General features: G+C 43.6%; 1 protein-coding gene across 13 annotated transcripts in view; it reads right to left on the reverse strand.

Annotated features, from left to right (window-relative positions):
* Nucleotides 1–15,365, reverse strand: part of Adck1 (aarF domain containing kinase 1) — a 130,973-nt gene that overhangs the window by 92,653 nt on the left and 22,955 nt on the right. Inside the window, exon 1 of one of the 13 annotated variants that reach the window (XR_003850629.1) lies at nt 3,331–3,414. The exons of the other annotated variants lie outside the window; for them this stretch is intronic. The gene's annotated coding sequence lies outside the window, so the exon portion shown is untranslated. Of the gene's footprint in view, nt 1–3,330; nt 3,415–15,365 lie in introns of those variants that run through there. 13 annotated transcript variants of the gene reach the window in all.

Here is a 15,365-nt window from a genome sequence, read left to right on the forward strand (position 1 = left end):
TGACCCAGTTAAAAGATGGGCTAGAGATCTAAACAGAGTTCTGAAAGAAAGAAATAAAGATGGCTAAGAAACACCTCAAAAAGTGTTCATCATCTTTAATAATTAGGGAAATGCAAATTAAAACCACTTTAAGATTTCATCTTACCCCAGTCTAAGATCTGGCTAAGATCATGAGAGCAAATGATACTAAATGTTGGAGAGGGTGTGGGGAAAGGGAATGCTCATCCACTGCTGGTGGGGCTGCAAACTTGTTCAACTCCTATGAAAAGCAGTGTGGAGAGCTCTTCAAAAACTACAAATGAACCTATCATTTGACCCAGTTATATCATCCTTGGCATATACCCAAAGAACTCATCCTATTGCAGAGATACTGGTACATCCATGTTTGTTGCTGCTCTTTTCACAATAGCTAAGAGATGGAAGCAACCTAAGTGTCCCTCAACCGATGAGTGGATAATGAAAATGTGGTTTATTTACACAATGGAGTTTAACTGAGCAGTAAAGAAAGATGAAACCATGAAATTCGCAGGTAAATGGATGGAACAAGAAACTATTGTTCTAAGTGAAGTAACACAAACTAAAAGAAAACAAACAAACAAACAAAAAAACCCTTGTATTTGCATATGTATCCTGATGTAACTGCAGATGGAACCAGAGCGGTAAAGGAAAAGAAAGAATCTGAAAGAGAAGAACAGTAGGAAACAGGTATTAATAAGGGAGATATGGAAATGGGGTATTTTAAGGGGAGGGGCTAGGGAAGGTTATACAAGGAAACTAGGCGATAAATGGAAAGGAGCTCAAGAGAGGTGGGACCATAGGAGAAGGGTATTATTAAGGGAGAAATGGGAAAAATGGGGCACCTTAAATGGGGAAACCACAGTGGAAGGGCTAGACAATGTGAGGGATAAATAATGCCTAGCTAGATTTAAAAAAACCAGAGGGAACCATATTAGTCCAACAACCTACTGACAAATTATACATAAAACTAGCTCAAGGAATATAATATATGTCTAGTCAAGGTTTATCTGAGAATGTTTGGTCTTTGTCCAAGCTTTATCTATATAGCACATGATAATTAAAAGTACCAGACTGGTGGAACTAACCTTCTTGGATGTTTAACAGCCATACTTTGAGGCCTATACTAATTTGGTCAAAGGGACTTAAAGGACAGTTTTTGCTCCTTGCCCTCCAAGGTCGACTAAGTTCCAGGGGACTATGAGCATCTCTCAAAATGTCCTGTAACTGTGGTGAGTCACCTGTCCTCTTGATCAAGGAGGCCATGGAGACCCCATCAAATGGACTTGAACCAGTGTCCAGTCTACAAAGAGGTCAACATAGAGGAAACATTTCCTCCATGCTTCCCAAGTAAAGCCATCCACGGTCAAGCAGGACCTTTGATTTATCCTCACATAGATGGAACTGGTAAAAGAAAGGAGCCAAGGGCTCCACCCAAGCCCATATGACCCCTGAGGAACAGATCCTCAAATGACCTTAAGAGTAAAAATAGGGGCTGGAGAGATGGCTCAGCAGGACTAGTTCCAGGGGACTATAAGCATCTCTCAAAATGTCCTCTAATGGTGGTGGGTCACCTGTCCTCTTGATCAAGGAGGCCAAGGAGACCCCACCAGATGGACTTAAACTAGTGTCCAGTCTACAAAAAGGAGGGTCAGCACAGAGGAATCATTTTCTCCATGCTTTCAAGCAAAGCCAACTGTGGTCGAGCAGTAAAAGAAAGGATCCAGGGGCTCTTCCCAAGCCCATGTGACCCCTGAGGAACAGATCCTCAAACAACTTTAAGAGTAAAAATAATTTGGCTTATCTGGGCCAACTGTATGGTCTTAAACACCCAAAAGGAAAGTATAACCAAAGATTAAAGGGATCAATATAATTCTTTAAGAGTCCATGTATACAGCTAAAGGCTACATAACAAGAAACAATGCCAGACTGGAGATACCTTCCTTTGAGTTGTTGGCCAGGGTGGCCCAAGAGACTCCCAGACAGTAACCCAGCAGAGAACTGGGAAAATGAATATTGGCAACTGCTTGCTGCTAGGTGAGGAAGAGCTGATCTTCCTAAAACAAGGAACTTTAGATAGTCTGAGTAGTCTCAGCAGATGGACAAGCACTGGGGAACAGCTGTGGGCGCCGATAAGACAGTGGACAGTAACAGGAATGACAGAGTATATGGGTTCCAGCAAGGGGTGGGGGGAGTGTGCCACCTGGGATGTGGGTATATAGATTAATAAGATTGTTTGGGACGTTCTGGATGAAATACACACAAAAAAAGTCAATAAATAAAAAAAATTTTGAGTTATATTGGAGGAAGATGCATAAAAATTTGCTTCATGTTATGGCTGGGCATGGTGGCATACACCTTTAGTCCCAGTACTTGGGAGGCAGAGGCAGGCGGATTGCTGTGAGTTCAAGGCCAGCCTGGTCTACATAGAGTTCAGGTCAGCTGAGACTACAGGGATACCCTGTCTCAAAAGGCCAAAAAAAAATGCTTCATGTTAATTAGTAGATGTGAAAAACATTACCATTGAAATCTATCTGACGACTTTATATCCATGCTCAGGTGCCAAGGATCTCAGAAAGTAACTGACTGTGACTAGTAAAAATCAGATAAAGAGATTAGAGACACATGTGCAAACATCTAAGCATTAGTTGCATTAAAAATGAGTTTTTCTGTATGAAACAGTATATTTTAAAATGAAATGGAGATCTTTTTAAAGGTTAAAACCTTATTCAATTTTATGTCTTTTAGGGTTTATACTGAGTACAATATTGTTTAACTGTATTACTTCAACTGTAAACCTAAAAATTTACAGCCAATTTTGAAAGAGATGCATCTTAGCTCTGGAAATTATTGAATATGTCAGTGTTGTTCTTCTATGTGGTTATTAAATAAATAATTAAAGAAATAAATAAAGAAAAATTTAAAAGATGATAGAATTAATCTTATGCACTGTAAGAAATGTTCAAGATCTCCATCAAAAGGCAAGTAACCCCAGACGGAAATACAGTCCCTGAAAGGGAAAAAAGTGACCAGAAGGAGTAATGTGATGGGTAACTCACAAGAATCTCGTTCTTATATTTTAGATCTCTTTAAAAGATAAGTGACTGCTTGAGCGAAAAGAGTAGCAATGCAGTGTGGAGTGACAACAGGTAAAGGCAGTGTGAAAGATGTGAACAGCACAGAGGCTGAAGAAAAGCCAAAGCACACTCCAGATCCTTACAGGCTTTAAAGTAGTGAATATGTCAGTGTAGTCCATGATAAGTTAAATCTACATACTATTACTGAAATAGCAATAAAATAACAGGAAAATTGTACCTTATAAGTCAACAAAGTAGATAAAAAGAAGCCATGAAAAAAATTAATCAAAAGGAGGCCTGAGAGAGAAAACGGGGAAGAAGAGCAGAGAACACAGTGGGAACAAAGACACTCGGGCTGGGTGTGGTGCTGCACTCTCTTCATCTCAGCACCTGAAAGGCAGAAGCAGGTAGATCTTTGTAAGTTTCAGGCCGGCCCGGTCTACACAGCAGATGCCAAGCCAGTCAATTACATAGCAAGACTCTGTATATTCAAGTATATGCTACCTACAAGAAATTCTCCTTTAAATATAAAATCACAAATAGATTAAATATTAAAGGATAAAAATATACATACCATGCCTGCACTAATCGAGAGAACGCTGAAACTTCTATATGTATAATAGTTAAAACTGACTGAAGAGATTGTAATTCGAACATTCAGAAGGATGAGGCAGGACGACTGCCACACAAGTTCAAGGCCTGGTCTACACTCTGAGATCTTGCCTCAAAATATAAAATAAGAAGGGCTGGAGAGATGGCTCAGTCGTTAAGAGCACTGGATGCTCTTGCAGAGAACCCACGTTCAATTCCCAGCACCCACGTGGTAGTTAACAACCATGCATAACTCCAGTTCCAGAGGATCCAACACCCTCTTCTGACCTCCACAGGCACTGCACAACACTGGTACACCTACACACATGTAGGCAATATACTCATACACAGAAAATAGAAATAATAAAATATTTAAATAGAGCTTATAAAATATAAAAGAATGAAAATAAAGAAAAAAAGAATTACCAAAGATAAAGGACATTTCACAAGAATAAAGGAATCAATCCATCAAAAGGACATAAAATCATAAATATTTATGAACTTGTATCAGTCTTTTGAAATTACTGAGTCTGGGTACTTTACAAGGAAAAGAGGTGTATAGTTGTGGGGGTTGAAAGAAAGGCATCAGGGGCTGGAGAGATGGCTCAGCGGTTAAGAGTACTGCTCTTGCAGAGGACCTGGGTTCGATTCCCAGCACCCACATGGCAGCTACGAACCGTCCTTAACTCCAGTTTCAGGGGAATCCAAAGCCCTCTTCTGGCCTCTGCGGGCATTGCAAGACACGGGTGCACTCACATACATGCAGGCAATACACTCATACACATAAAATAAAAATAATAAAATATTTTTTAAAAAAAAAGAAAAGAAAAAAAGGCACTGGCTTCTGAGGAGGGCCTCTGGTAGAGAGCACCACACTGCACAAACACGTGCTTCACTAGTCTGTTTTCTGTTACTAAAATGAAATACATAAGGATAAGTACCTTACTTTTAAAGAAGCTTCTTTTGGAAACTGACAGTCCAAACAGCACCAGCTTTGGTGAGGGCCCCCTGCCTGTGGCACATGGCAACATGGCACATGTTGTCTGGACAAGAGCATATGCAGGGGAGCTATCACTCAACAAGACAGGAAGCCAGGCAGCAGTAACCCAGCGAACCGCTAAGATGAAAAAGGGAACGATTAGTACATACCTTTCAGTGACAACCCTAAATGTAAACTCTTAATTCTAATTTAAAAACACAGAGGGTCTGAATGCATTTCTTTTTAAATCCACGGGGCACGGCAGCACATTTTTAATTCCAGCACTTAGGAGGCAGAGACAGGTGAATCTCTGAGTCTGAGGTTAACCTGGTCTACCTAACAAGTTCCAGGCCAGCCAGAGTTACATATGAGGCCCTGTTTAAAAAAATCCAACCATTTGCTGTCCACAAGGAACTCACCGTACTGGCAAAGACACACACAGACTGAAAGAAAAAAGATTGCAACTGATTCTAAAAGCATAGAAAAGGTCATATTCATACCTGACAGAGCAGACTTCAGCATTATGATCTTCACAGCACTAACTGAGAAGTTTACTAATAGTCAACTTAGTTAATAATTTCATATTAAGATGAGGGTCTCAGGCCAGCATGGTGGTGCACGCCTTTAGTCCCAGCACTCGGGACGCAGAGGCAGGAGGATCTCTGTGAATTCAAGGCCAGCCTGTCTACACAGTAAGTTTAGGTCAGTTGGGGCTACAGGAAGACCCCATCTCAAAAAGGCCAAAAAATAAATAATAAATAAATAAAATAAAATAAAATGAGGGTCTCGTCAGCACCTGTGGGTTTCACAGTCCCCCTCTATAATCATTAGTCTCTATTTGAATTGATTCACTCTCCCTGCATAGCGGATATAAGCTAGCGGGAAGTAAAATTGTGCTCACTACATGCTCTGTAATAGCTGTCTTCATAGCAAACACATGGCCTTCTGCAATGCATTCAGCCTTTTAAACATGTCATCCCCTGATCCAGGTAAGAGCCTGTGAAGTGGGTGCTGCCATTCACCCAATATACAGATGCAGAAACCAAGCCTCAAAACAGTTCGGGGCTTTGCCAAGATAAAGTCAGCAAAAAGTAGGTCTTGGGTTTATGTTGCTCCTCTAACTCCAAAACCTGTATCCATCTCACAGACTCTGCAACCCCTCTACACTATTAAATATTCCTCCTGAATTAGAAGAAAAACAGTCAAGTGGCCAATGCCTGTTATGGGTCTCCAACAATGCACTCCCCACTTTCTTGTAACACTCACTTACCACAGGCCCCATGCTCAGCATCAGCCACATATCAGGCCACCACAGCTATCCCTGAGCAGGTCTGGGCCACCTGGAGCTGTTTCAGGAAGTCAGAAAATAACCCCAGACTAGGAACAAATTTGTAAACATATAGCAGTCTGGAAAGCACTAGTCACACAAAACAGCTAAGCTGAGGAGTGGCTGGGGAAGGAAGCAAGAACGGACAAGGGCATGACGTCTGCTGCAGCAATAAGACAAGACTAGAGGACTGTGCAAGTCAAAGATACAAGTCCAAGAGGGACCAGGTATTGGTCACAGTAGAAAAGGGGGAGCAATGGTCCATGATGGTTGTGGATCATCTGTCTCCTGTACTTTTTTTTCTTTTCTTTTTGGTGTTTTGAGACAGGGTCTCCCTGTAGCCCCAGCTGGTCTGGAACTCACCATGTAGACAAGGCTGGCCTCGACAGAGATCCACCTGCCTCTGCCTCCCAAGTGCCACCACACCTGGTGGTTTCTTGTATATTTCAAAGCAATAGTGTGGAGTCCTCTCCAAAGAATCAGAGAAGAAAAGCTGCCCCGGCTAGAGCAGCATTTCCTATTGGATTCCCAGTATAGTGGGCTTTTTTTTATCACCAAACTGCAAATTCTGGGAACGTGTTAAACCCAGAAGACTCCAGAACATTCCGTAAGGAAGAAAGAGAAGTAGGCATTTATGAGGATGACTCTGAGGGATGCTACAGAGACAGCCAGCACAAGAAGATTTAACACCTGTGTCCAGCAAGAATCTAGAAGGATAATGTAATAAAAATGTAATGTTTTAATTGCTTCTAACACTAAGGACAGCACTTCTTCCTCATCTGTAGATTGGCTTTCTCTGGTCCTATATCCCACAGCCACAATCTAAAACTATTAAGTAGAATTCTTTAAAAAAAGTAATAATAATAATTGACAAACTTTAAATTGGAAGCTGGTCTGAGCAGTATAAGGAAGTGTCACTGTCCTGCTCCATTCTGCCAGGACATGAATCATCCCACTGTGCAGCACATCATGCTGTGTATGCAACCCAGCCACTAGTCACTTACCAGTCATCTCAGTCACAGTAACATGGTGCTGTGTTCAGGTGACCCCTATTTTACTGAATAAAGGCTCTAAAGGACAGGGGTACTAATGCTGGGAATTCAGATGTGCCAAAGAGAACCACTGATGTGCCTCTTTCCAGTGAAAAGGTGAAAGTTCTTAACTTAATAAGGAAGGAAAAGAACTGTGTGTTCTGTTTGCTAAGATCTATATACCACAATGCAATGTTTTAAATGAGAGTGAAATGCCACTTTCACATAATATATCATTATAGTACACTGTCATAACTGTTTTTTTATTATTAGTGATTGTAAGCCTCTTTCCATTTAGTAAGTTTTTTCATGATTGTTTATATTATTAAAAAAATTTTTTTAAAAAAAGTGTCTATAAGGTTTGGTATGATTCCCAGTTGCAGGCATCCCCTGGGTCTTGGAACATCCCCCTATGGGCAAAGGGATACAAGTGCACTAAGCCCTAATTTGAACATGTATTATCTCATTTAACTCCATACCAGCTTAGAAGATAAGAGGAGTTATTATCCCTTATTTCAAAGATAAAGAAGCTATGAATCTGAAAAATTAAATAACTTGTCCAAGGGCATATGGACAGACCTGGGATTAGAACCCAGGCAGTCTAACTCCAAGACTATAATATTCTTTAACCCTATAGAATGTTTCTTAGAATATCAGAGACTGGTAGAGGTGGGGTGTAGCTCAGTGGTAGAGTGTATGCTTAGCCTGTGTGAGGCCCAAGGGATGGAGGAAAGAAGGGAAAATAATGTTATGCTTCTAAGGAAGGTTTTTGACTCAGAAGTCAGGGGACCAGACTCTAGGCCAATTTCTGCAAGTTAATTTTCCAATTTACATAATCCTAAACAAATCACCTCAGCTTCCTGGGCTTTAACTGGCTCCTTTGTACATTGAATGGTTGAACGGAACAAGAATAGTGAGTACATGGCATACCTGTTCCTCCTTTATTACTACACCCATGGCATACACCAGACATCACTAATCAACTATGAAACACTGAGCCCAGATGAAGACTCACTAATCTCTGTCCTGCACCAAGACAACCATGACTTACTTATCAACTGTAACTGGCAGAAGGGGAAGGTTTTCCCAGAGTTAAACTATCTCTAAAAACCTACAACTCAGGCCAGTGAGATGGCTCAGTAGGTAAAGGCACCTGCCACCAAGCCTGACTACTTGAGTTCAATCCCTATAACCCACATGGTAGAAGGAGAGAAAGGACACCTGTACGTTGTCCTCTGATCCCCATACATGCACCAATTGTTTTTACTTCAGTCCCAACTGGAACTGGGCTGTTATTCCCATGCCCTGATCTTCCTACCATACTACATCATGCAGTCGGGCTCCACTTCTCCCCTTCACTCTAGGCTGAAGCCCAATAGGGCCCCCTTTCCCCACCACCAATCCAAGGAGCTCAATGGAGAAAAAAAACATAAGGTCAAAGCCACCAGCAGAACAGAAGGAAGAAGCACAAGCTCTGTGTGGTGGGTAATCTCAAATGCCAACTGGATGAGATCTAGAATCACCTGATAGCCAGGCCTCAAGGCATGCCAATGGGAGATTATCCTGGTTAGGTTAACTGAGGTAGAAAGACTGCTTACTATGGGTAGCAGCATTCCCTGGGCTGGGATCTTGGACTATATAAAAAGAGGGAAATTGGGCTGAATAGATGGTTCAGAGGTTTAAAGCACTGGCTGCTCTTGCAGAGGACCCAGGTTCAGTTCCCAGCACCCACATGGCAGCTAACATTAAATCCTTAACTCCAGTTCCAGTGGATCTGACACCCTCCTCTGGCCTCACAGGCATTGCATGCATAGGTGCACTTACATATATGCAGGCAAAACACTTACACACAAAATAAAAATCAGGGCCAGGTGTGGTGGCACACACCTTTAGTCCCAGCACTTAGGAGGCAGAGGCAGGCAGATCTCTATGAGTTCAAGGCCAGCATGGTCTACATAGTGAGTTCCAGGCCAGCTGGGGCTACAGGAAGACCTTGTCTCAAAAAGACCAAAAAAAAAAAAGTAAATATACAAAGTAAAAATCAATCAACAAAAAAAAAATTTTAAGGGAGGTTGAGCTAAGCACAAGCCTTCATCACTCTCTGCTTCTTGACTGTAAGTATAATGTGACCAGCTGCTTCAAGCTCCTACTGCTGTAACTTTCCTTAAATGGTGGACTGTAACCTAGAACTGTGGTGGATGACCATAGGGAGAGTTTGCCAGACAGTTGATCAGTTACTCATATGAACTCACAGCAATGCTGATAGCATGCACAAGTCCCATGCAAGATCAAACCAGAAAAAAAAATCCCAGCATGGACATGAGAAAGTGAGTAAGAAACTCCAACCCCACCTAAGAAAATTGTGGTAACAGATGGCTGCTGGGAAGGGCAGTGATAGTCTCTGGACAAATCCACACTGAAGGACATTTGAAGACACAAATTAGGTTCTATAGGTGTGTGTGTGTGTGTGTGTGTGTGTGTGTGTGTTCTATAGGTGTATATATAACCAAAATTAATTGAGAAAAACCCAGAGAATGTTGTAAAAGTAAAACACACACACACACACACACACACACACATTGTTTCAGAGACTATCATCCTAAAAGGAAGGCTGCAGGAGGGATATTTGAGAAGGGTAATTATGAGTAGCCAAGACATCTTAATGAGTAGATGCTCAACAGCTGTCAAGGACTGTGTGCACATGCATGTAGAGGCCAAAGGACAGTCTTGGATAATCCCGCAAGCACTGTCCACCTCGGGTTTGGTCTTGTTTATTTTTGTGTGTGTTTGAAAGGGGTTTCTCACTGGCCTGGAACTCATCAACTAGGCGACACTGGCTGGCTAGCAAACCTCAGATCCTCCAGTCTCTACTTCCCCAGCTCTGGGATTATAACCACACACCACCACATCTGGCTTTTCTTGCACATGGGTTCTGGGAATCAAACTCAGGTCCTCATGACTGCATGGCAAGCACTTTACCAACTGAGCCATCTCCACAGCCCAATACCTGCATTTTAATAGGTAACAGAGTTTTAGATCAAAGAAATTGCTTGCTAGTGAAGGAATTAAAGGCAACAACAATGATTCAGGAAAGTATGAAGCAAAGAAGGTTGTTCCAACATCCCTGGATCCCAACAAATGAGTTGCTGTGACTGAAAATCCTCGGCAAACAGTAAATGAACTGCGAATTTAAGGGATTAATAATGTTATTACTGGCAACTTGTGACTCTGCCTGCCAGCAAGCAAGCCTGCTACCACACAGACAAACCCAGATGCCCACAGGAGCCTGGGATGTACACTCTGGTCTGGAAAGTATCCATTTGGGAGCCTAGTCGCCAGAAAAGCTAAAGGACTCTTTCCTCCATCTGCCCCTTAATCACACACAGTGAGAAGATGCATAATTAATTTATTCTCACAGTTGCTTGGTGGCTGGAAAAGTAAGGGCATTTCTGGAATGGCAATTACAGACAAGAATAACAAATGCTAAGGCCATGAGCTGAATAACACACCCAGCCGCCTGCTTCCCCTCTTGTTCCACCGGGCTTGCTCAGGCCCCCAGGGCCTAGGTTTAGGACAGAACTCTTTTCATTTCTTAGCTCTTTTCATTTCTTAGCTCTGAACTCTTGAACAAAACAAAACTCTGAAAGGTACAGGCAAGGAGGCCTCACTCTAGGAACAAGAGCCAGACTGGGCACCAGGCTCAGGGGCATGGAAGAGCAGCAGGCAGAGAAGCTGGGGAAAACTGAGCACAGGCAGCCATTAGATGATGTGATTGTCAGCTTGGTTGGTTCTAGAAGTAACTAAGAGATACACCTCTGAGTGGGTCTGTGAAGGTATTTCCAGGAAGGATTAACAAGGGGAAAGCCCCTCTCCCAGAGTGGGCACCACCTTTCAGCAGCTGCCCAGATATATAAAGAGGTCTGAGAGAACAGCAATCAATGCTGCTTTTGCCTGCCTGCCTGCCTGCCTTTGCTGCTTGCTGGTAAGGCTGCTACTGCTGCTGCTGCCGCCACCACCACCACCATCCTGCACTATCATCAGAGCCCAGTTTTTTGGGTCTTCCAATATGGGCCGAAGACTATCAGCTCTCTAGGAATTCTCCAGGCCTTCAGTGTCAAGTTGGGACTACTGAGGCACCCTGCCTCATGGACGGAGCACCTACTAGGTTCTCAGTCTTTCCAGTGAGCAAAAAGCCATTGTTGGACTGCTCAAACGGTACACTCAAGCCAATCTAATCAATCACCTTAGTGCTATCTGGCCATGCTATTGGTTCTGTTCCTCTAGAGAACCCTGACTAACACAGACATTAAAGAACTCGTTAATCTCATTACTTGTACTAACAATACTGTGATTCCTTAACAAAGCATCCAGGTTTAGAGATGTATATGAAATTACAGTGAGATACCATGACTTCTACAATTTACTTTAAAATTCTTCAGCAATTAATAAGTAAATGAAAGAATTATAATAGCATATTTTAGGTGGAGGTGCCAGGTAGAAGGTTCATTTTATTATTCTCTGTGCTTTGTAATGACATTTGGAATTTTTCATAGGGAGATTTTTTTTTCATTAAAGTTCCCAGCTCTGCACTGTGGCCTAGGGGACCCCACATGCTCACCCTGTGCCAGCCTCTCATTATGTACCATATGCCCCACTGTCCATTCTACTCTGTCATACTGGCCTCTTGGGTTCTTGACCAAGTCAAGCACATTGCTACCTCAGAGCTTTAGGCTTCTCCCTTCTCAGGGCCAGCTTCCTGGGCATACAACCTGGTCCAGTACTCAGAAAGACCCTACAGTTGTGGTTTCTACAGTTGCTGTGGAAGTCAGAAGAATGTCTGTGACCTCCAAAGATGTCCATGAGCCTAACTGGGGGAATTCAGCTCACACAGACTCACATTCTTGCAATGGGTTCTTGACAGCCTTTCCCCTTCACCCTGGCTCCCCTTCCAACCTCCCTACCCCTGCCCTATAATCTCTATAGATCTGCCCAGGATGACCTGAATTCTGCCATTGCTTTTCAGTCCTGCAGGGAGTCTGGTATATGTACAATTAGAGTCAGGGTCACATAGGTGCCATGTGGCATCTATCCCATCCACCACTAGAATCACTACACAACTTCAAAAGGTCATCATATCACAGGGCCCTTCCATCCACCTCAGGTCCAGATCCTGAACATGTCCCAGAATGAAGGCTAAGACCTCCTTGCGAGCTCCCAACATTAGTAGGATTGAGATGATGGGGCAACTTGCCTAACCCCAGCCAGAACCATGTTTGCACTTTCCACAAAGCCCCATGGACTACAAAGCTAGCCCTGCCTCCTCCTCTGGCGTCTCCCCCTCTTTACTTTGGCTCTTGGATCACTCTTCAGACAGCCCATGTCAGAGAGCCCTTCCCCAGCCCCACCTTCAGCTGCTCTTTATCCTGTGACTATATTTTAGCTCCTTTAGGACACTCAGCAAGAGCTGAAATTTTCTCGCTCCTTCCCTCACTGACTCACTGAGAAGTTCATAGTGAGCCCACCATGAAAGTGTACAGATATAGCAGCAAGAGACCCAGGCCCTGCCCTCCTGGAGCAGATGCTCTTATGAGTTCCCCTAGCTGTTTCTCACCTCTTGTCCACTCAAGAACAGACCACTGTATCCCACACAGTGGTTGGCATATGATGGATGCTCACTAAGTAGTAGCTGTTCAATTGGGTGTAAGAATATCCGTGCTTGGATATTCTGTACTATGACCAAGCACAGCACAGAGACGTCCCTCTTTATCATATAGGTGCGTAGGATGGAGATGTGTCCTATAGCAAAAAATTGGAGGGAAGGAGAGGACTCGAGACAGATTGGGTTTGGAGAGGAGGCAGTATCCCAGTTCCCAAACTACCTAGCCTTAAATTAGCCTCGCATATGTGCCACTGTTGTCAGTTAACAGTTTATCTGTATATTTAAGTGAAATTATTCTGCTAATTGGACATATGTCTCACGGTTCTACAAGGCATAGTCTATTAAAAAGTCTCGCTGAAACAGGCAAGAGCTTGGAGGGGAGTTTTATTTGGGGACAGGAAGAGCATTGAGTGGATTTTAATTTGGTAGAAAATAGCTGCTTGGGGCCAAGACAATGAGAAGCAAGAAGGAAGAACAGCCTGCTCCATTATTGCTGCTGTTAACAAGCAGCTCGACCACCCTCACAGCTGCAGCCTCCCTCCATACTTCATTAGTTAAGATGGTGGCCCTCACACTACCCACATTCCCACAACTCCCGTTTTGGAAGCATGGCAAATAGGCGACAGAAGCACAAGGTGCCTGCAGGTATGAGGGTGTCCTCCCAGCCTCTGAGGCCTAAACTCCCGCACACATGGGGCTGTAAGAATTCTTGAGAACAAGACGAAAAGCCAAAATAATTCCAGGAGAAATGGTCGAGAGCTGAGGGTGTGAGTGGTGGGAGGACAACAGCTCACACTCCCTGACACAAGCAAATCCTTGCCATGTGACCTGTTGGCTAGTCCCAGGCATTCCCCTGCCGGGAAGCAGAGTGGATACAGGCTTAGGGGAAGGGCTACAGCATGCACGGTTACATCTGAGCTCCTACAGTGGGCTGAAAAGCAGCCCCCCAAAAAGAAGCATCCACATTCTGACCCCTGGAGCCTAGGATTAGGATCTTATCTGGAAAGAGGACCTTTGCAGACATTATTAAGAATTTTCAGATTGCAAGTAGCCTAGACAGTGTATAAGCCCACTGAGTGCCCTTATAAGAAAGAGAAGGGAAGGTGGAAGCAAAAATTGAAGACATGCAGCCACAGGGATTCTTGGAGCTTCCAGAAGAGGCAAAAGATTCCACCAGAGGGCCCTGAACCAGCACGGTCTCCAGGACTGTAGGAGAATAGGTTCTGTCTCTAAGCCATACATTTTGCAGCCACTTGTATGACAACCACAGGGAGGTAGCACACCCAGTTACTAGCTATGGTCCCCAGAAAAGTCACTCAACCATGCCAAAGTTTCTTCATTTGAAAAGGGACTAACTGGGGGGAAGAAAAGGAATCAGCTGGAAGGGTAGGGGGCCCAGGGAAGGGCTTTGGGGGAGGGAACAAATAAGAACACGGTATAATGACATGTATGAAGACACCATGATGAAGTCCAGTACTTTGTATTCTAACATAAGAAATTAATTTTTTGTTTTCTTCACCTGTAAAATACAAACAATAATGGTACCTGAGAGCAGTTTGTGAGTTATGAGAGATAACAGAGTCCCTAGCACAGTGCCAGTCTCATAATTATCACTCAGTAAATGTGAACACCTGTTCTTAGCATCAGAGAAACTGCCTTTGTTAGTCTGGGATGCATGTGGGATGGACAAGAACAGATAGACACCAGGTTTGTGCAGCTCATGCCCTACTGGGAACCTTGCATTAGGTGCAGACTAACCCTTCTGCATTCGTCTCTGGGGACGAAGACTCGCTGCCACCTCCATCACCCCATGAAGCCAAGAGGCAGGGGCAGGTAAAAAGGCCCATGGGTCCAGGCAGCACATGTAGGGAAGGGAGCTGCAGACATGCACATGCCAGTAGCCAACTAATGGCAGTGCTCCTGATGATCAGGATGTAGCAACCATCTTACCACCAGCAGCCTGGGGATCTGTGTCTCATTTCATTACAATCACAACCTTTGAAAAGTGATTATTGCTTCATTCCTGCAAACCCCATCCCATCGGACATCTGAGCTTGATGCAGCCCCAGGAGATTAAAGAAAAATTGTGAGACAAAAGAAGAGTGGAAACAGAGTGGCCAAACCCAGCAAGGGAGAGAGGATGGCAATGGTGGGTGCAGGCCGGAGTTTGGCCCAGTATCCTCTACAGATGGTGTTTCTCAAAAGGTAACACCATGCCAGTGATGGTGTGCAAAAAGGGTGCAAGAGGCAACTGCAGGTAGCACTCAGAATGTCTATTTGCATTTGCATTAAAAGAAGAGAGGGCCAAAGAGATGGTAAAGGTGCTTGCCACCAAGCTTGACCACCTGAGTTCAATCACCAAGACCAATATGGTGGAAGAAGAGAGAACCAACTCCCACAAGTCTCACATACATACACACACACACTCACACACACTTCACATAAATAAATAAATAAATTGTAAAATTGAAACCACAAAGGACAAGTCGAGCCCTCGAGTTGCAAAAGCAAGAGGCTTTTATTTTACACAGGTACCTGTGGGCACAGCTCCTGACAAAGGGAGAAGCGCGCCCCAGGTCTGGGGTTTGGGGTCTTTATAGGGCAGAAGCAGTTTACAGAAGCAGAAGCGTGGTTATTGGTTAGTTTAAACTATTACAAAATGCTATAGGGAGAGCGGGGGGGCTTA

Source organism: Nannospalax galili, unplaced genomic scaffold (genome assembly GCF_000622305.1).
Source record: "Nannospalax galili isolate Female #2095 unplaced genomic scaffold, S.galili_v1.0 scaffold330, whole genome shotgun sequence".
Lineage (NCBI taxonomy): Eukaryota > Metazoa > Chordata > Mammalia > Rodentia > Spalacidae > Nannospalax > Nannospalax galili.